The sequence below is a fragment of the Lolium rigidum genome, chromosome 4 (genome assembly GCF_022539505.1).
Source record: "Lolium rigidum isolate FL_2022 chromosome 4, APGP_CSIRO_Lrig_0.1, whole genome shotgun sequence".
In the NCBI taxonomy this organism is placed as follows: Eukaryota; Viridiplantae; Streptophyta; class Magnoliopsida; order Poales; family Poaceae; genus Lolium; species Lolium rigidum.
Window position 1 is genome coordinate 138,142,402 of NC_061511.1, and position 22,682 is coordinate 138,165,083.

The window sequence follows — 22,682 nt, forward strand, 5'->3', positions numbered from 1 at the left end:
TGCGCTATCGCGCAAATGACAGAATCAAATCAAAATTTAAACCATAAGTTTAACATATTTAATTATTATAAGAAATAGGTCGTAATTTAACTGCTTTAGTTTCTTCGAAGACACCATTACATCGAGATGCTGCAGTAATTTTTTTCGATAACACACCATGAAAATGTGTACAATCTCATAGAAGAGAGTCAAAGAAGGCCAAGTTTACACTGCCAACAAGGGGTGGCAGCTCCCCACGAAAGTATACTCTCTCTACTGCCTTGCCTCGGTATATCGGTATATCTAAAGGTTCAGGAAAAGAAAAAACAACGCCACGAAAAATGCATATAGTTAAATGCAGTAAGATAACTGCATGGTGGTAGAAGCCAGCTGTGCTGGCTCAAGATCGAGGTCGCCACCAGCACATCATCATAAATAGCACGCATCTCCTCATAGACCAAAACTGATACATGCACCTGAAAACATGCCGATATGTGTACCAAGGTAATAGATAGCGACGCAGATTTATTTAGCAAGTGCAAAACCATACCATCGACTTTTATGAAATAAAAATAAAAATGCGGTATGTGTACCAATGTAATAGATGGCGACGCAGATTTATTTAGCAAGTGCAAAACCATACCATCGACTTTTATAAAATAAAAATGCGGTGTTTCATCAAGATTGCTACTTGTCCACTTGGGCAAACAGAACCGAAAGACAATTTCGGAAAACATATCCCATGTAATACCTTAATGAGTTCAATGTGTGGATTCATTTTATTTTCTACATCAGAAGAGCTATTTTTAATTATGTGACTTCCATGCTAAACAAGGCAATACACATAACAGTGACTTGCATACTGCAAAATCGAGTGAAAACATGGGTTCTAGATGAAAATCACTCACATATAGACTTTAGTTTAATATCAAGGGAACCCATAATTTATTTGATCCTAGAAAGCTTCCTGATAGAAATAGATGATTTGTCGATCAAATTGAAGCAAAATTGAAAGAATCCGGGGATATTAAAAATGAGTGAATTGCCAAAGAAAGCATTTTGCATCAGTACAATAGCGAACATATATTTGTCCAGGAATGAACAAACATAATGATAATAAACCAGTCATATCAATTTAACTACATACAAATTCCTTACCTGCATCCGAGTCGCTGCAACCCGAGCATGATTCAGGCTTCTATGAAGAAACTAAACCATATGCTCTAATTGAACATACATATATTATAAGAATCTAAAGTACTGCTCCAGAACACACCATTTTACGCACAAGCTCTTTCAAGTTTTAGCCATACAACTCAGTTTAGTAATTTTGAAGTGCAAATTTAAACTGTATTTAAAAAATTGCTTACATTGTCAAACTACATATGCAACAAATGACCGGCATACAGTTTTTACTAACCACGCACAAAGAAAGGACTGACTCAACCAACAAAATAAGAAGAAAGGTAATAAATAATGCAGTAAATGTTAAGCGAAAAACACAGCTAACCAAGGCTTGATGGTAGCAGCAAGTCTTGTGGAGTACCGAGGACATCAATCTCGATGGTAACCTTATGAGATGTTAAGACATTTACACATTAATTTTAGCAGATAGCCATCAAAGTAATCAAAAATTTAAGAAGCTTCTTAAACCCTGAAAATGCCAAGCTTCTTAATTGATCTCCAAGCCTACATTCATGTACGGAGTAAATTTTTATTTTTCATTGCTAGATCAGCAACCATGCTGAATAAAACCATCATGTTAGCTGGAAAATCTTTGACATCAAACCTCATACATTTTTTGATTAAATTTCAACACAATCAGTTTATGGAGGCGTAAATCAACAAGAACTACAATAACTGATGTCAAAGCCTAATAATTACACGGAATATATATCAAATCTGAATTACTAATCTCATCAAGAGAACATGGAGCTAAATGCATAACAAAAGGAAAATACTTTGAGGCTATCAAAACCTTTAATAAAAGAAGTATTTGAAATATGCAGGCCATGGCAAAGGTCGACTAAAGGACCACATCTGAATTAATAATCTCATCAAGAGAACGGTCTTATCCTCAGACATTTCATTAATTATTTCAACCTGAGCATATAGTTAAAAATGGGTATAATGTCTCGGCCGATATGTGATACAAGAAGCACATTGATATTTAGATATGAATGATCAAATAAGCAACCTTCCTTCAGCAGAGAGATAAACATGCAGAGAGATGCCCGGCAAACAGTTCCGGTTTCATGGGAAATTCAATCAACCTAACTCAGTTGTTCACAAGAAACAAAAAAATCTCTAGGGAACCAGACAAAAAGTACTTCTTTATCCAAGGGGGCACGACATGCGAAACACTTACATGAACAACAAATAATACACGGAACTGACCTCTATACAGTATTAGTAAATTTAGAGCTCAATAAAAAAGATGGAGATGGCAACTAAACTGATAACTTTGTGACATCTATTAGAGAATTAGAGAAGAGAGTTAATATGACAACATCAAAAGCATGTCTTCTCCAATTCCAATCTCGGCAGTAACAAATGTGGGCAAGAGAAACCAAAATGTTCCTAATTTCTTGAAATAAGAAATTTCGCCAGCGCTATGAAGGAAAACTGAACGCTTACCTAGGAACCAAAAAAAGCTCTATTGCTTCTCAAACCAAAATCATAAACAGGAGGGAGTATATTATAGTAGCTAACATACTTGATTCTGTGAAGAGCAATGAAAGCAAAGAAGGCACACCAAAATCACCATCTATATTGGCTGGACATTGTCGCAACATAGTATTTGGATATCATGGTACCAAGGAAACATAAACTAATCAGGAAACCATGCAAAACAAAATAGGGGTAGGTAGATAAGTAGAGTCTTTTTCATAGATAGAAATAAACGGGTAGAGCCAGGAGTTCACAAAGTCATTGTCGTGGCAAAGCCATCCGGCTAGCACAAACCACTGCACTAATAATAAGAGTAGAACAAAGCGTTGATAAACCAGAAATGTACACAAATCTGTTTCCTGAGAAAATACACCGCATGATAAAATAAAAACTACATAACTAAGCAACTGATAGCAGCATGAATCAAAAGAATCCACATACAACGAAGGCTACGAAGGGTGGAACCACCACTCTTGAAAATCAAACCACAAAGTAATCAGTGATAAATCGCAACCTAAGCAGTACAGATTTAACAACTTTCTCACATGAGAAACCCAAACCATCTATAGGCACAAGTATACTGTAAAACAAACAAATCTGGAGAGATAAGTGCAGATCATTTCAAATATTGTACCTGCTTCTAATGCAAGTCTTCTTTTTGCCTGATTCGTCCGCCCGAGATTTCGGCTGCTTACACCTACGAATGATTAACACAAGATTTGAATCAACATAGGTCAAAAAAGTGTACCACACAGACTTGTACTATATATCAAAGTGCACCACTAATAACAAAGAGCAAAAGCATAGACTTTTACCATTAAGGCAAAATTCATACAGATTGAGCACACACCTAAGAAAAGAAGATGAAAAAGCGGATTGTACAAAATCCATGCTCACCAAGATCTCAAGATATTTGTTACAAACGATACTTTCAGTTGATAGGTGAGAACCTCAATGTGCAAATTACAATTGACTTAACAAACTGTTTCACGCAGGAATAACAATCAAAACCGCAGTGAACAAGTAGAGAAGCCAACTGAAGAAAAGATTTTGGTATAAAAATAAGTAGCGATCCTTATGTGTGTTAAAAAAAATATTGCATATTGTACGAAGTGTTACTTAGGAGTTCTCTTCTTATTCGAAACATATCTGCATCTTAACTGAATAAATTTTAGAAGCCAAAAGTTGTTAAGCAATGTCCTTTAACCTGGTAGCCGACAGACTATACCACTAACTAATAAACAAAGGGTAATATAGTGAAATGACTTGGGCTCCTGATAGAGAAATATGAGTAACACATCATTAAAATTATCAAACCTCTCGTTAGTATGCAATATACCAATTCATATGTGATAGCTAGGAAGATACCATATACAGAAACCAAATTTCCACAAACACTGTAAGCAGAAGAAGACCCTCATATACTTGCAACAATAAGCAACTCATATGCATGTTGTATTTCTAGCGTACAAATATCATAACTACAATCACAAACCCATCAGAGTCACTTCTCAAGGAGCTACAAGTTGTAGAGGTTTGAACTTTTTACCTGTGGTTCTCCCGACTTCATAAATAAATTCCTACCTTTCAAATTTTGTAAGGTTATTGTTAATTTACTGTTCATATTTATAGTTATCATCATTTCTGAAAATAAACAAAATGCATTCAGTATTACTTAAATTTATGCGACCATGACGCACTGTCCCTTGCAGGAAATGAAAGACCAATGTGATCAGAAAAGGTACAAACTTTACCTTGAATTGTGTCATATCTATCTTATCACTCCAGTGTCTCCCAAGTTCTGATCACTGCCACCTTTATTTTGGCTTCAGAGAGGAGTATGAGACCTTGCGGGCAGCTTATAGAGAGAAAGGACGATCAAGACATTCCAAAGTTGAAACATTCTCCCCAAAACAACTGCAAGCATCCTTTCTCGAGTACCAAGAGGATGCAGCATTATTCATATTTCGCTTGAAATCATTGAAGCAAGGTCAATTCTTAAGTATTTTGACACAGGCTTCTCGCCATCATGCTGCTCAGGTATGTTAACCCTTCTTCACAGAAAGTATTGGTAAGGATTTATGCAGTTGTATATGCTATAACCATCTCACTTTGAACTTTCGGCTTGAGTTTTTTCAGGAGAGGGTTAAAGTATCTAGAAGCTCTAGAACCTCATGTAAAAGCAGCTTGCCGAGAAGCAGCACATTGATTATCACTTTAGTGGACTGGATGATGACACTGATAATGATGATTACAGCTCTTACCATGACAATCATAGTGATGGCAGTGAGTTGAGTTTTGACTACGGGGTAAACTTTCCTGCTTCCAGAAGTTCAATGGATGTAAGCTCTACCTTTTCCAATTGGTCCATTCAATTTTTATTTTTGTCTCATTACTCAATTTTAATCAATTGCCATTTTTAGTGTTAGATCACTGTTCAGTATCGCACCATAAAAGCACTTTCGAAAGAGTTATATGTCTCCAGTTTTGTTTGATAGCATGGTCTATTCATTTTACATATTTTCAGTATAAAGAGGTAACAGTTGTCATGTGAGGTCGGCACCCTCTCCTTGGCCAGCTACCTACCACAATGTTTTGATGCCGTGACGCTGGAGAGTGGCCCACAATTGGGTAATGGGGTGAGAAGGGAGAAATACGATGGAAAATGAGGTTTCTTATTGCTTCAGAACAAAAGATTACATCCATCCTCTCCATATAGTGCACATTTTCTAGAGTTATGACTGTTTAGACTAACAAACCAACTAAGACCTCTACTTGCTGATCACAACGTCTGTCTTTTGTGATCTATGGGTTCCAACGTCCAACCGTGAGCTGATTTAAACACCAATTCCTGGCGCTGTCCCTGGCGTGGTGTTAACATGTGAATTGCCTGTTCCTGCCAATATGGCCCATGTTCTTATAGAATTTTTATTCCATTTAATAAAACAGGAGGAATGAGGTGGGATGACACATAATTATGATCTTTTGGAAAAAATTCTCTAAACCGAAGACACATCAGTAAAACCTATGCTACTGATATTTATTTTTTTAATCAAATCTTAAGTGATACTCCCTTCTTCCCAAAATATAAGGCATACAAGTCTTGTCGTAAGTCAATTTTTTGAAAGTTTGACCACATTTGTAGTCGACATCTGTAATACCAGATAAATACACAATGAAAACATATTTCATGGTGTATCTACTGATATTGATTTTTTTATTGTAGATTTAGATTTTTTTTTCCGTACAAACTTGGTCAAACTTAATTTATTTACTTGGGATAACAGAACTAACTATTATGAAGTTGGTTTTCAAAGTGCCATTCATGGTCAGTCCAATCACATATCCAGTTCTTGGATTTGTTCTACTTCCTGTCTTGTGGACCGTATTATGTTACCATGGGCAATTGAGCCACCCACAGTTTCGAAAAAGCCTGGGCTCGGGCTACAGATAAGCTGTGGTAACTGTAGGATCAGTTGTGGACCGTTCCAGATCATTAGTGGTGGCCTGTATGGGTTTCAAATTATGCTAGCGCAGGGGTCAGTCCCATGGAAGTGTTTCTGAGTGTAGCGAGAAATATACATTGCTTGATGCTTGATTAACCATTTTAGGAGAGGAGAGGACAGGAGCCCAAGCAAGTCTGTACTTGTGTGTATACCAGTTCAGCGCGAGTGTATCGTTTTAGCACACGAACTTCATGGAGCTCGCTTTTCAGAACTTCGGAAAATTCAAATTTAAAGATTCAAAATATTTCAACAAAAATACTAGTGTAGTCAATGATTTATTCTATCCGTGTGTAAAATTTTCAATATGAAATACCTTGTATTCTATCATTAGCAAAAATGACAAAAATACAGATCTGAGAGCATGAACAGTGCCACTTTTGAATCTTCTAAAATTTGTCCAAACTCGCTCAACAAAGCCTTTAGGCATTCTATGTCATGAAGCAAAAAAAAAAGGTAAAGGCTATTGAAGCAAGAAAAGGAAAATTCTGAGTATGCAACAAAAGTAAGCACCTATGACTACAAATCCTCAAGTTGACTGAATAAGATGACATACTCAGATTTTATTTCCAGTGCCCAGAATTTCTGTACTGGATAAGAAGACTACATGGATGAATAGTTCTCTATAGAATAAACCACTAATTCTACATCCTCGAGATGACAATATAAAATGGCCGGAAACTGCAGAATCAAAATCAATATTTATGCATGACTTTCAGACAAGAGAAAAATAATATACCCACCAAGAGAACATGCCCCTTGACAGAGAAAGAATCAGGTCTAACCTTAGTATCTTGGATGGACACTCTTATTCATCGACGTACAACAAGCATCTTGCTGGCTTGAAGGGGCAATGGCCTACTACCAGCATGATCAAACGATCAAAACCTGTACAAAGAGGAAAAGTTCATAGAGAAAATCATAAGAATAAAACAATCTAAATTGAAGCATATCTATCTAGACACTTTATGCAATGCTTTTATATTCATTTGGTACCTCATTTGTCATTCATCACAAAAGCTCCAGCACCAAGGTGTCTAGATTAATCAGTTTCAGAAGACAGTGCGCATCTGCATAATGGCAACAAAATCCTACCTACATGAAAACAAAGTAAAGAAGTCTAGAGATCAGATGAAGCCTGCCGGTGTAAATTAAGATTTAATATGAAACGGAAAACGACTAAAAGCAAGCACAAGTCTTTCTTGCTACCTTCATGTCCCTTGTCACTCCGCCGCCGCACAAAACAGCGACCTGGACCAGATCAAGCAAGAATATATTTATCAACACAGTCTTTGTAATACCTTACAAATCGTTTCTAGAGGAATGTATGTTTCAAATTACTATTGGATATTCAGTTAAAAAACAGGAACTTTTACCTCAGATGTTACTGTGAGTAGTCAAGCACCAAAAACACCTGGTTTGTCAACTACGGCACTTCTCTGCAACTAAAAATTGCAGACCCATCAAGTGCAATTAAAATGAATATTCAACAGCCATGATCAACTCAAATCTTACCCCACACAAAAGCATGGCCTCTTCATGATACCATGCACCTATATTGCCCCATTCAAACCATGTCACTTGGCATCCAAATAGCATCCATATCCAGGTGTACTATTTATTTTAATAATCATGGATGATTCACCAATATCTAAAATAGAGACAATGGAATATTAGAATGAGGCTATAACGATTTATACAACGCTATGTTGTTATGTCTACATGTTCACACCATCATCAAACCGTTAAGCGATGGTCGGGGTTGAATTAGCATCCGAAGGGGAGTGAAAGTGTAAACTATAGTATGACTATGTGGCTGGAAATTATGACCAAAAAGCTGACAATATAATTAACTGGCATAGGAAAAATAAAGTAAATTATGTAGGAGAAACATTTTTTTATCTGCATACTTAGCCATCTGAATTATTAAGTTCAGATGTACAGCATCCATATATTAGATAGCTTGGCTCTTGACATGCTAAACTGTCATAGCAAGCATCACTGATTTTGTATATTCTACTTTTATGTGTGAACCAACATACTGAATCAAGGGAAGAAAGTACCAAAGAAAGGAAAAGGGAAGGCAATGCACATGAATGGTCTCACCTACATGATTGTTGGCGACTGCTCGTCAAAGGAAAGATTGACCATCTACATTAACTGTCGCATTAAACATACTCCGTCTCAGGGGAGAGGTGGTGCGCCACCATGTCCGTCCCATCTGTCAAGAAACAGACCTCAGTCCAAACTTTTCCACCTAAAAGAAGATAAGAGGTAATTAACCTGGGGATTTTGACCATGTTTCTATCCATGTAAACTTCACGCCCACCCCCCACCAGCTCCTTCTCAGCTGCAAAATCGCACATCCCTGGACCCTGCTTCCTGCAGGCAATTCATCAAGCACTGTGAGGAGATCTTTGACAGAGAATCAAGCACTCCATTAGCTGGAAACGGTGTACAACAAAAGAGAGGGAAACAAACCCTAAATCCTAGAAGATATATAAAACAAAATTAATCAAGGGAGTAATCTCCTTGACATAAACCCTAGAAGCAAAATATAACCACAATGAGGAGATTACACAGGTGTGCGTGGGGATGTCTTTCCTGCTGCAACCGCTCCTCCAGACATTCTTCCACTCCTACCGCTCGCCAAGCCCGCCCACCTGCTGCCGCCATGGGACCCTTGCTGTAGTCCGCGTTCGTCGGCGATTTCCCATGTTCGCGGCCGCCCCCTTTGCGTTGCTGCAGCACCACCTCCACCCGTCTCCATCCCAGCGGCTTCGACCACCGTCGTCACCCGCCTCCTCTGCACTGTCTCGTGTGGCGCTGGAGCGGGAAAGAGGTTAAAGGAGGGGCCAATTGGGGAGAAATAGAGGAGCAGGAGAGGAGCGGGGATTGGGGTCGACTACCGCTGCAAACCTGTAAGGACGCCGGCAATCGCGAGGTGGGATTGAACCCACCGCTCAAGGTCGCCGTCGCCTGCGCTCGAAATCCGCCGGCCACCACGATCTGGCCGTCCCTGCGCGCCGCCACGCCTCCTCTGGCCCGCCACCGCGACCCTCTGCGCCGCCGCGCCTCCTCCGGCCTGTCACCGCGGCCTCGCCAGGGGGCGCGAGCGCATCCATCCGTCATCGGTAGCGGGTAAACGGGACGAGGCGAGAGGATTGGAGGATGAGGGAAGGCACGCTTCCAGCTCCTGGCCCGACAGCCTCCGTCCCCGGCCTCTTCTGCACGGGTTGGAGGGAGAGGAAGCCACTGGGGAGGAGGAAAAGAGGTAGCGCGGCGTCGCCATTGGGGAGGAGGAGAAGAGACGAGGATTGGGGGAGGAAAGAGGGTCGGGGATTGGGTAGCGTGGAGGGAGCGATCTAGGGTTTCACAGTTAAGAGGAGAACGAAGGCGACCGAGTGAGCGGGCGTGCCTCCCTCTCATCGCCGGGCCCCGCACGTAGCCGGTCCTACGCGTCATGGACTCTTTCAGAAGATGAACGAGTGAGAAAATTTTTACTACATCCGACGGCTGAGATAGAAAGTGGGATCTGAAATTTACTGTGCATTGCCAAACGAACGAACGAAATGCATTTGCCCCTCTCAGACCCCCTAGATGGCTGGGTAGTCTTGCAACATTTATAGGAGAAATCTATAGTGTGATTCCTTCCGAATATTCGTCATTGGATATGTGCATTTGATTCCACTCAAATTATGAGAAATGCACACGCTATGGAGGAACTCTCACTATATTGGCCTTCTAAATTTTTCACCCATTTCGGCAATTGGTGCCAATGGGGGAGAAGTTTGGAGGGTTTAAGGGAATTTGGTTATGTCTTTGCTTTGTGCTTAAGCATGTGCCTTTATTGCATTGCATCTTGTTGCTTTGCATAGTTGAATATTTAGAGGAAACTCCACTAGGCTTTGAATGCCAATATATGCAATGAAAGTCAAGATCATTCACACATGCATATATTATGGGGGAGTTTGCTCTATATATTCAACTTATTTGTTACTTAAATTCCTTATATAAACCCTCTCAAAGAGATTGTCATCAATTACCAAAATGGGGGAGATTGAAAGTGCATGGAGCCCCCATGTGTGGTTTTGGTAATTAATGATAATCCCTATGGACTAATGTTTGCATTGAGTTATATTTGTAGGAGTTGTCCATAGGCAATTCTTGAACCATATGTTGGCTTCAAGGTTGCAATAAGAAGAAATTGATGAAGGATATAAAGTTTCAAGTATGTCTTGAAGATGAAGATGTAGTGAGCCCTCAAGTTACTTCAAGACATCAACATGATGAAGAATGAAGAAATGTAGTGCAAGTTCAAGATGAGCCAACTCGAAGAGTTCATAAGCTTGAAGCTTGCCATGGAGAAATGATGTGCAAGTTCAAGATGAGCCATCTCGAAGAGATCCTTTGCTTGAGTCTTGCCATCCATATGGTGATCATGGATATGCGAAGATGCACCGAAGAAGAAGCTCTCCCATGGTGGTTTATGGGGGAGCAATCTACAAGACTTCGTCAAGCAAGCACAAGCAAGAAATGTGTTCCATCTTGTTAAGGTCAAGATCGTCGTCATCAAGCTCAAGTGGAATGCACAAGTATAAGGTTTGCTCTTGATAGGGTTTCTTTCTCACCGGTCTCATAGTGTAGTTGGAGACCGGTTTATAGTTTAGTTGTCGTACTATCAAGAGGGCTCTCGAGTGAGTAACTCGATCGTATCGTTCGGAGAGAGCTCAAACCTTTGCATCCTTGCATCATCTTTCTTGGTTGTCATTTGGACCTTATCCATGTGATGTTTTAGAGCTTGTGCTTATTCTCATGACAAGCTCTAGTTCATCGAAAACGGATTTCGCATAGATCACTTGTTGCGTTTTCGAGTTTGGTTCATCATCTTTCTTGGTTGTCATTTGGATCTTATCCATGTGATGATTTAGAGCTTGTGCTTATTCTCATGACAAGCTCTAGTTCATCAAGAATGGTTTTTGCACGGGCAACTTGTTGCATTTTCGAGATTGGAGGTTTTACCAGTATGTCTTTTTGGGTTAGGTCAAACCTTTCATCATTTGTTTCTATCCTCCCTTGCTGGATTATGATGGTTTCCTGCATGATCTTGTAGAGCTTGTTCCTAGCTTCAAAACAAGCCCAAGATCATCAAAATCGGAGTCCGGATGCTAAAGTTATGCCCGTTTTAGTTTTGGTGTTTCTGCAGTTTACTTGGGCCGGGTATTTCAGAAATATCCGGGCCGGATATTTCGGAAATATCCGGCCCCCTCGAAATCGGCTAAGGACCTGGGGAATTGCTGCTCAGTATAGGGGCCGGATTTTTGGCCGGATTTTGACCAGGTTTTGTCCCTGAGGCCGGATTATCCGGGGGGCGGATTATCCGGCCCCAACTTAGGCCGGATTATCCGGCCCTCGATAGTCTGCAACGACTCGATTTTATTGAGGGGTATAAATACCCCCTTCTTCCTCCTTGGGCTGTTGCTTCTTCCACTCTCTCTCTCCTCCATTGTTGTTCTTGAGAAGCTTGCCCTATCTCTCTATCCCTCCATGATTCTTGCCCCATTTTGAGGGAAAAGAGAGAGGAGATCTAGATCCACACTTTGTCCAAACCAAATTATCTCTTTGTGAGTGAATCTTTGGGATCTAGATCTTGGAGAATTTTGTGTTCTCCTCTTTGTTCTTCCTCTCTTATTCCCCCAATAGCTTTTGTAGCTTTGTTGGAATTTGAGAGAGAAGGACTTGAGCATCTTTGTGGTGTTCTTGCCATTGCATTTGGTGCATCGGTTTGAGTTCTCCACGGTGATTCGTGGTGGTGAAAGCAAGAAGGTTGTTACTCTTGGGTTCTTGGAACCCTAGACGGATTCTAGGCCTTTGTGGCGGTTTGTTGGGAGCCTCCAATTAAGTTGTGGATGTGTGCCCCAATCTTTGTGTAAGGCCCGGTTTCCGCCTCGAAGGAAATCCCTTAGTGGAACCGTGACCTAGGCCTTTGTGGCGAGGGTCACCGGAGATTTAGGTGAGGCGCCTTCGTGGCGTTCGGTGTGTGGTGTGAGTACCGCATCTTGGGGTGAGGCCTTTGTGGCGTTGGTGTGCATCGAGCAACCACACCTCAAGGTGAGCCTCTTGTGGCGTTCGGGAGCACTAAGCAACCGCACCTCTCCACCGGAGATTAGCACTCGCAAGAGTGTGAACTCCGGGATAAATCATCGTCTCCCGCGTGCCTCGGTTATCTCTATACCCGAGCTCTTTACTTATGCACTTTACCTTGTGATAGCCACCGTGCTTGAAGTTATATATATCTTGCTATCACATACTTGCTTGTATTGCTTAGCTTAAGTTGTTGGTGCACATAGGTGAACCTTTGCTTAGAATAAGTTGTTGGTGCACATAGGTGAACCATAGTATATAGGCTTTGGGCTTGACAAAGTAAACGCTAGTTTTATTCCGCATTTGTTAAGCCCATCTCGTAAAAGTTTTAAACCGCCTATTCACCCCCCCTCTAGGCGACATCCGTGTCCTTTCAGGGTCCCTCTTGTCAGTGTCTATTAAAACACCGAAACAGTACGCGCGAGGAGGGCCGTAGGATTAGAACACGATCTAACGGCTGAGGATCGTCGTCGTCGACGGCGAGCTCAAACCCTACTGGCGGCGAACCTAGGGGTCGGAGGCTCACCGGAGGTCCGGCGAGCGTCGGCGATGAGGTAGATCGGCGTTGTCGATGACGGCGAGGCTCCTGGTACCGGCATAAGCTCCTGGGGTGGCTCCAATCGTCGGCTCCTTCTGCGACGGCTCCGGCGGTTCTCCGGCCAGCAATTGGGATGGTGGTGATGAAATTGGAAGGGGGCAGTGCTCGAGGAGGCTCAGTGAGAGGAGGAAAAGAGAATGGTGTGAAGAAATCGAGCAAGGGAGTGCTCCTTTTATAGCGAGCCAGAGGGGCAGCGCGGCACGAGCAGATCGTCGGTGTCGACGGTGCTACAACGGCGGAGAGGCATGGGAGAGGAGCTAGGACGGTGCAGCGTGGCCTGGCGGTCCTTGTGTGCGTCATTGCGCAGCAGGAGGTGGACGGGATGGCTCGGGCGACGTCGGTGTCCGTCACGGGTCCGACGGAGGTCGTCGACGATGACAACGGCTACAGGACGCTCTAGGCCAAACGTCCATGTCTGGGAGGTAGCTGGTGTCCTGGTGATTGCGTGGGTAGAAGCTGAGGTCAAGACGAGGACGGAGGCGACGGGGCGACGACGTGCTCTGGCGTGCCCGTGGACACGGCCGTGCACGCTCTGGCGTCACTGGGTGACATGGGCATGTCCTGTGTTGGCCAGTGCAAGGCTCTCCTTGGTCGGCTGGTACCAGCATGCTCAGTGGAGGAAGGTCAACCTCGAGGACATGATGAGGTGAGCCAGGGTAGAGAGAAAAGGAGGGGTGGCATGGTGGTTGACATGGTGAGTGACATGACCATGTCCTGGTCATGATCATCAAGGAAACAGTGGAGCAAAAGCATGGCATTGTCCAGAGGGGTGTAGAGGGAGCTGATGTTGACAATGGGAGTGATGGTTTAGGCTTAAACCCACTGGTTTTTAGGGTGTATGCTCATATCTGAATCATGCACACCAAGTGTTCGACACAATGGCCGCAAGAACTTTTAAATTGAATTTTGCCAAAATATTTTATGGGTGTTACTGTAATATTGTTTGATATACCTTGGTGGCATTGTTGCAAAATGAAGTTGATTTGGTGAAATTCAAATTTAGGATGACCTTAATTCTATTTCAATGTTGCTACTTTGGATGCTTATTATAAGCAATTGAAAATGAATCATCAAGGTTGGCAAACTCCAAGATGATCACCTTGATGTGTTCTTGGATGATGGGTAAAGAGATGGGGAAGTTTAGTTTAGAAAAGATTAACCACAGGGGTTCAAAGTAGGCATCCTGAAAAAATTGTCAAAAGTGACCATTATCACATGTGCAAGGATTTTTCATTTTATTTGTTTTGCTTTTCTTTGACTAAATGGTATTATTTTGGGTTCATTGAGTATTATGTTGAGTTTATTAATGTTTTCAAACCATTTAAGTAAAGTAAATATGACATAGGCTAATAGTTGCAAATATGGCCATAGGATCATATATGATTCTATTTTTATTTTATTTCCTTTTTCTTTGTTTCTCTTGGATCCAAAAAGGCATGGTTAGGGTTTAGAAACATTGTCAAATACTTCAAACAAACATCATGGCAACATCACAACATTCATGCATGAACACTATGCACACAATTTAAAATCAAACCAAGTTTTTGTTGGCTCACAAATTTGGAATAAAGGAATTTGATTTTTATTTGTTTTGAAATTTTGGGGTGTTACACCATGTGATTCCTCTGATGAATGCGACAATGAATCATTGGCAAGCGTGAAGTCAATGGGACATGCGAGCAAGATGGGGTGGCGAATTAGACAAAGGAGCTCGAGGTCGAGAGTGCATAGGCAGGACGAGGTGGCGGACTAGCTAGCGGTGCCAAAACTGAGACAGCATGGGCACTTGTGTTACAAGGTTTGGGAATTTGGCGCTCTCATCGATATTTTGACAAGAGGAGTATGTAATTTGACCAAGTAGAATCACCGATCAAGATTTAGTTCCAGTTTGGTTTGCTTTACCGATTTCTTGTGCCACTCATTGTCCATGTATGCGTTTTTTTTCTAGTTAGATAGATATGAACATTTCCGAGAGCCTAGGGTTTGTTTTGGACCAAATAGAAGTTTTAGGAGTTTAGGATAAAAGGTTGACTTTCCTGATAAATGAAATTTTGTACTATATTAAATTTTAAGTTTAAGTTTATTTTTATTTCAACCAAGTGTCACGAATGATTTATGTATGCGTTGAAGTTTCTCTCTATATTAGAATATAGTAGTTCCTCCGCTCCGTGAAAGTAATATATCCAAATTCAGACAAAGTTAAGACAAATTTCGTGAGACGGAGGAAGTACAATGCTTATGGAACATGACGAGAAATGATATGTTACTATATTATAGGTCCGAGTAAAAAGGAATTGTTGCTTAGTATTTTGGGGTTTGATTGGAAGCAGGGAGTTCTCGTGTGCTTCAGTGATTTGATAGATATACATTAATATACAGAAATTGTCGATTATGAGGCGCGTGACGCCCCTGACATCTAGTTGGAAAATGTAAACACGCCATGGACTATTTTTTCACATGAAACGGGGCATCGAATTATTTATATTTTGAACTGATGTGCCATCAATATCCCATGTCCACTGCTTTGGACATCCAAATCCGCTCGAAGCATTTTGAGAAGCGTTTAGAATCCCATTCATCCTTCACGGCTATCACTGCATAAAAGACATTTCAGTGAAAAAGAGACGAGAAAACACAGTTTTTTTTGAAAAGAAATAATCAAAAGGATGCAGGTGTTAAGGTGGTCACGAAACATTGATGGGGTTGTGAGCATTGCACGATGCAGCCGAGTGGGAAAGAAGCCGAATATGGCAATATGCACCAAGTTGGGTAGATTACAAGTGAATATAGCATTGACTCGATGAGTACGAAGGCAGGCTTGTTCAACTGGAACGACTCAAAGTGCACTTTGAACTTAAGGACTTAAGTTGTAATGACTACTGCCCTCCCTCAAATGGACATTAACAAAGCCATGTGTGAGCTGGTCAGCACAGGTACTACTAATCTGGTACGATAATCGTTACACGTCGTATGATTCTGATAAAAACTTGGGATAACATCCAGCAAAGCCGGGAATAATTGATAAACTATTGACTGCCGTTTCCTCTGTATGGTGCCCATTGGCTTCGAGCCAAACATATTTCAGAACCATTGCAAGCATGTATGTCCGTGGAACAACACAGCCGACAGAACTAACCAATGCTGTTGCAATACCTTGCACTTAAAATCGACAACAACAACTGTAATATCCACGATACCTGCACAAAATACCCACAATTTTGGTTGACAAGCCTAACAAAGTCTACAGTGCATCAGAACTCCTAGGAAGCTTTGCTAGCAGCAGGGTTTCTACCAAACTGAATGATCATGGGCTTGCCTTTGAATGCATAACCATGTGCCAAACTCTGCAAAATAAGAAAGGGAACAATTCTTTAGCACCCCTGACACTCAATAACTGAATAAAGAAATGATAGGGTAGAAATAAAAAACTACACATGTAAGGCAGATGGAACTTTTTTCTTGACAACTGATATCATTCACCAATTTTTCTATACCGTACAATATTACAAGCTAATGAAGAAAGTTGATAGTCACTAACCAGTGCATGTTGAGCAAGTTCAACAGATGGAAATGTCACAAAAGCTTGGCCCCTCATTCGTCCTTCCTGGAGCAATATCAGAATATTTCAGAAACTGAACAATGCAGTAGCTAAACGAAGCAACATGGTGGTGGAACTTTTTGTTATATGGTCCAAAGCAAGCATAAGCTTCTCCAATAATTTCCATACTGAAAAATAGATGCGGAGCAAGGAGCGCCATTTGGAATTACATTTTATGAACAGATTCCTTTTTTTATTACAACCATACAGAAGCAAAAGATATATACACATCTAACCTGCATTAACTTGATAATTAAACCAGATCTTGCAGCATCCATGCTTTCGAACACAGATCCTGCAAAGAGCAGTTCAAGGCAAACCGAGAAATTAAGAAAGCACTAAGATGTGCAGAATTCCCATACAAACATTTCAAGAAACACAATATATAGTCTCCCCAGTCATACCAAAGACATAGTAGAAGTCATCATGAACAACATCCTTTGCCAAGTTCTTGATATACAATACACTGGCAGGATTCCCTGGAGTGTAATTCTGCAAAACAGACACAAGGGTGTGGTGGTGAGGCACCAAAACATAATTAGATTGTTTTTTGATACGGTAACTTTGCAACTCTGACCTGAGAAAATAGGCTGATAATTGATGTCTATTTTATTGAATAGCAAGAGAAAAAAGAACATGCGGGGTATGTGATCATTGTATTATAGACCCGTTGCCTAACTAACAACACCAGCTTATGATACTAACTTTAAAATCTGCTAACAGGAACAACCGTTCTTCCAGTTATTACAATCTCATCATCAAGATAAGAGTACAACATGAAGTGAACAGCAGATGATGATAACTATCTTGACGTTGCAAGATAATATCACCAAAACCTGACGACATTCAGGCTGACCAAATGTCCACACAATGTTTGTGCAAACAACATAATAATACAAATAAAAATCTACCTTGAACATGGGAAGGGACAAAATCTCTTCGGTTGGTAATTTCTCCTTCTCTATTTCCTGAGGCATGGCAAAATGTTTTTGTTCAAGTTGCTCATCTCTTGAGGCCAATTCCTTGTCAATAGTGCGTTGATCAGCAAGTTCCTTAGAAGCAGGCCTGGGGGTGATTTTTATCTGCACAGAACCATTTCATTACAGGATGAAAAAGAAATTCGGCTGTTATGGTCTGGGAAAACATGCTTCACCAGTTCACCTGCATCACTGGGTTCTTCTTCTTTATTACTTGAAGCTCATTAGAAACTAATGCAGCTGGTTTCACCCCGACTGCTTCATGAGCGATACTTTTATCAACTGCAGGACCAACAATAGCTTCATGCTTTGCGCGTTTGATTTTCCTATCAACATCTTCCTGCAATAAACAAGGTGCGCATTTTTTTAGGCAATGATGATATTACAAATTGAAAAGTACAGACATAGGATAGCAAGTACGTACATCAGAAGATTCCATCTCAGACTCATCACTAGACAAATCAGCCAAATGAAGTTTCTCTGCCGTAGAAGGTTGTGGTGGTGGAGGAGGAGGAGCAGGCACTTCTGACGGTAGAGGTGGAGTAGGCAATGCCATCCGGAATGGGGCTGGAAGGTTCATCTTGTTCATCAAATGCAACACCTGTTAAGGAAACATCAATCTAAATACATCTGCTCATGCTGAATGCACAAAATTATGCCTTGCAAGTTCCAAAAGAAGTTCACGGGGTTGAAATTCTAATAAACCTGAGTGTAAAATCGGGGAACAGCAATCAAAGAGTTGACAATGTTTGTCAATATGTTTCCATCTGGTGGTGGATACGCATACCTAAAAATAAATAAAGAGCAACTCTGATAAATCTCAGTTTTCAAGTAAGATGCTGGATTATGACTGCCACATGGATAACAGATAGTTCTGCATCGAAGAATCGGTTGACCTCGTTAAAAAACTATGACATGTTGCAGAACTACGGAGTCTCAGAGGTATGAGTTGCATGTACTCTCAGTCTACAAAACTACAAAGTTTGGAAATTGTTTGCTAGATCGATTTCGTTACTTCCAGTTGGACAATTTAAGCAAATTCGCCGCAAACACTTCGCGTTGAAAATTCACTGGCATTTAGAATAAGCATTCCAATATCAGTAAATAGAATTACTCCTCATAAAGACGTGCATTTTGATGTAACAAGAAAAGGGACAACTTTATTAGTGGTATGATGTACTATTGTACTCCCTCTGTTTCTTATGTAAGGCAATTTGACCAACAATTAGACAATGAAAATAAGGTTACGTGACAGAAAAGAGATATCAATGCTTTTGAATAGGAATCAGATGATATTACTCTTCGTCACATAACCCGCATAATATTGGTCTAACTGAATCTTTGAATATGTGGGCGTGTGGTTCTACACCAGAGGGATTACTATGTAACAGATACAAAGGTGAGCTTAGGTTATTGAATTCTTAATTCGTGAAGTGAATATAGCAACTTGTATCTTCAGTCACTAAATGATCATTTGCAGACAACAATGTACTCATATCTGATAAGACAATATGCCAATTAGAATTGTAGAATTACTTAAGTGTTCCTAGTAAAATGAAGATGATGGAGTGAAACAGCGATGATAACCGTAACATACTCAAGATGAGGAGGAAATGGATAGTCCACACCAAGCCTAGAAGCGATAGGTTCAGAAGTTGATGTAGAGTTCTTCTGGTTCTGGGAATTCATACTGGCACTTGAGGCATCCCCTGAGCTAATTGCTCCTGGTGCTTCTCATTTGCATTCTTAGAATTTGGCTGGTTTGCTCTCTCGACTACCAGTACTTTCCCAAGGAACCTCAACCTTCCAAAACCAGCTCTTAGCAAACAAAACATAGGACAGAACTCAGAGGATCGATTCACAAGACTAAGATGAAGAAAACAGCTCATTTTGTGCAACTAGTTGTAACAGAAAATGTATGAATGATCAAGCAGAGCATGTACTTGAGGAAAGGAACCTGTTCAAGAGAGACTGAGCCTGGTTGGCCGCCATCTCATCCCTGAAATCCACAAATGCACAGTTCCTCAACCTGTTGCAGCAAAATAGTTTCGGTTAAAAAATAAATTATTTTGAGCAAACTATAGTGGACGATGTAACTATTATTTGATGTTAGTAAAGAAAAGAGGAACACTGCTCGCTCGCTATACGTCACAAGTTACCAAAATCAGTTAACATGTAGTAGTAGTAGTAGTAGAAGACCAAAGAAAGCAGTCACAAAACAGGTAACAAGGAGAAGGTGAATACTTTCCAGTGCAGGGACGAACAGCTGTGGCGCCGTAGTGGGAGAAGAGCCTCGAGAGCATCTCCTGCGTGATCGCCTCTGGGACGTGCCGCACGAGGAGCGTTGCCGGTGGCGGAGCTGACCCAGCCTGCTGATGCGGCGGCGGCGGGGCAGACTCAGCCTGCTGATGCAGCGGCGGCGGCGGCGGGGCAGAGAAGGGATTCGCGGGCGCTGGAGGAAGCGGAGGTGGCCGGAAGGGCTCCATCTGAGGCACCGATGGCTTGGCGATGGATTTGGGGAGTGTGGGGTTTCACTTCTCCCCGGGAATGCAAGCCGCCAGACGAGCTCGATTCCGACGGATGTGGGGAGGGAGCGCTGGTGCTGAAGAAGGTCCAGGTTCGCTCGTGTCTTGGACCGAGAGCGCCACCGGCTGCGGCAGAAGAATCAGCGGCGGCCGTGGCAGCGGCGGCGGCGGCGCTAATACCTTTTTGGGAAAATTGGATCCATACCATCAAAAGATCCAAACTTTAGAAAAATACCACCCAAAGTTTTGCACTTAGAAAAATACCATTGAAAGATTGCTCTGTTACTGATTTCTACCACTACCGTCATCTGGACGTGAACCTGCTCAGGAAAACGTTTGGAAACACAACGTTCAGCTCCTGGACATAACCAACTCAAGATAAAACACTCCCAGACTTCATTTGAACAACTATTCAATCAAAAATCGAGCAGCATAACAGCTGCATTTCAGCCCAATTTACAACAACAATTCAGCAACAGATCAATAACACTATATCAAGATATATAAGTGCATATGACACTAGATTTTAGTAGGATATAACAACCATCTCAACGAGTTTGAAATGACAGAGCAGAAGTTTCAACAGCCATACTTCTACGGACTGTTCACACAAAAGACCACAGTTCACGGCAAAGTACTTAGATATCTAATTCATCTACTCAATCATCTCAGAAAGGAAATCATATGTTGTGTCCGTCAATGGCAGTTGCTGCAGCAAATTGTCCAGATTCATAAGGAGCTCATCTATTCCCTTCACTCAACATGTGCCACACACAAATACAAGCAAAATATGTACAAATTGAAAGAATCTTGAGAGATTCAGGTGAGATTACCCTTCTGGAACTCCAACACCATCCATCCCTGCCCAGATTGACATTCCTGCGTCTTAGCACTATAGAATCCCCAAAGCTAGGGTTAGCCCTTTATGAGAGCACGGCAAGGAGTAGCAACAAGAGGAGAAGGGGGTCGACGAGGATGCGTACCATGGTGGAGCGCTGGGAGAAGGAGCCGCGCCCGCCGAGGGGACGCGCCGCCGGCCGAGAGGTCCGCCGCGGGGACGCGCGCCGCCAGGAGGTCTCCGTCGCTGGCGCTGGTTCGGTCTGGGCTCGTTCGGTCTAGGCTGGGTTGGGCCTGTTCAATGTGTTGGTTGCGTTTGAGTCGAGCTGAGCACGGGGCTGATCGATTCGTGAGTTCACGTCCAGATGACGGTAGTGGTACAAGTCAATAACGGACCAAACTTTCAATGCCAGTTTTCTAAGTGCAAAACTTTGGGTGGTATCTTTACTATTAAACTAGGAAACGTGTCCGTGCGTTGCACCGGAACAGAAAGAATATGCAACGCGAAGGAGCGCAAAGTAAGTTATCAATGGCATGGTGAGGCGCCGAGTTAGATGACAAGTGGCGTAGTGATAAAGTGTGAATTTATCTAACACTCGTCATCCTTCAAATCGGTGTGTACCAACATCGACGGAGTACACATTAACATGATATGAAAAAAGTGAGGAAAAAATAACACTAACTCGGTTCGTCATCCTTCAAATCGGTGTGTACCAATATCGACAGAGTACACATTATCATGATATGAAAAAAGTGAGGAAAACAAAGGTTAAAAAATAAATATTAAAAAACATTGTTGAACAAAATAAGATTACAAGAATATAAAATTGATTCATACAAATGATGTGTTAAATTAATAAAATGGAAATACATAACCCAACCCAGGAGATATTAGAGCAGCTAGCCTATACAATAGTTGAATTATTAATTTCTACAGGGAACTACATGAGAGTGGCTTAGATTACAGGGAATAGAGGCCTATAAATTTGGAGTTCGTTCATATTAAGCCGATGAATTCAGTAGATAAACTAACGCATGATGTTTTATATAGTAAGGCTAATACAAAAGTTGTTTATCCACTCCTAGATAGAACTACACAAGAGTAGTCTCAGTCATAGCTTTTAAAACCAACATTACGAGTGAGCACATCCAGCGTATGGTACTGAACCTACACAGCTTGTAGTACGGAGTATTGAACACATTGTTTCCTTCCTTCTAGAGCTCTTTCTAAATTTACAACGCAGATAAACAATATAGTAAAGAAGTGTCGGGAGTGGTGTTTTGGAACATGGGAGCATATGCTCCCTATATTTTGAAATGTATCTTACACATATTTTAAATTTCAAAAAAATTGAAACAAAAAATTCGCACGTATATCTTCACGTGCTAAGCGCTCACAAAGTCGTTTCATAAAAAGTAAACTTATCATGTGACGTGTATAAAAAAGACAAAATTCAGTGCTAAAAACAATGCTTTTCACAGGATAAATTTTCTCTTTTTTACAAAGACCACAAAAAATATTATTTTTTCGTGAAACTTGACGCACACACATATATTATGGAGATGTACATGTAGAATTTTTTGTCAAAATTTTTCCATACTTCAAAATATGTTTTCATGGTAGAGGGAGCATACGCACCCGGGAGCCGAATTGAATTTCCGAGAAGTGTCAGTTAAAAAAAGACATACGAAGCAGTATACAGTTAGAGAATATCCACTGCTCCACGATCCCCAAATCCAAGCTCTCACTCAATCTCACCTGTACTGCCTCCTTCTCGCCCACCCCCACCTGCTGCGCCCCTCGTCCTCACACAGGGCCCCTCGGTCTCTCTCCTGTGGCGCTTTCCTTCC

The 22,682-nt window shown here is 41.4% G+C and overlaps 1 long non-coding RNA gene and 1 pseudogene across 1 annotated transcript; one reads left to right on the top strand and one right to left on the bottom strand.

The window, feature by feature from the left end:
• The first annotated feature begins 4,109 nt into the window (after window positions 1–4,109).
• Window positions 4,110–4,560, top strand: LOC124650012. Its single transcript, XR_006986853.1, has 3 exons — window positions 4,110–4,183; window positions 4,362–4,390; window positions 4,482–4,560. It is a non-coding gene; the product is annotated as an uncharacterized LOC124650012 (long non-coding RNA).
• An 11,274-nt stretch (window positions 4,561–15,834) lies between these two features.
• Window positions 15,835–20,157, bottom strand: LOC124705772 (annotated as a pseudogene).
• Window positions 20,158–22,682: the final 2,525 nt, after the last annotated feature.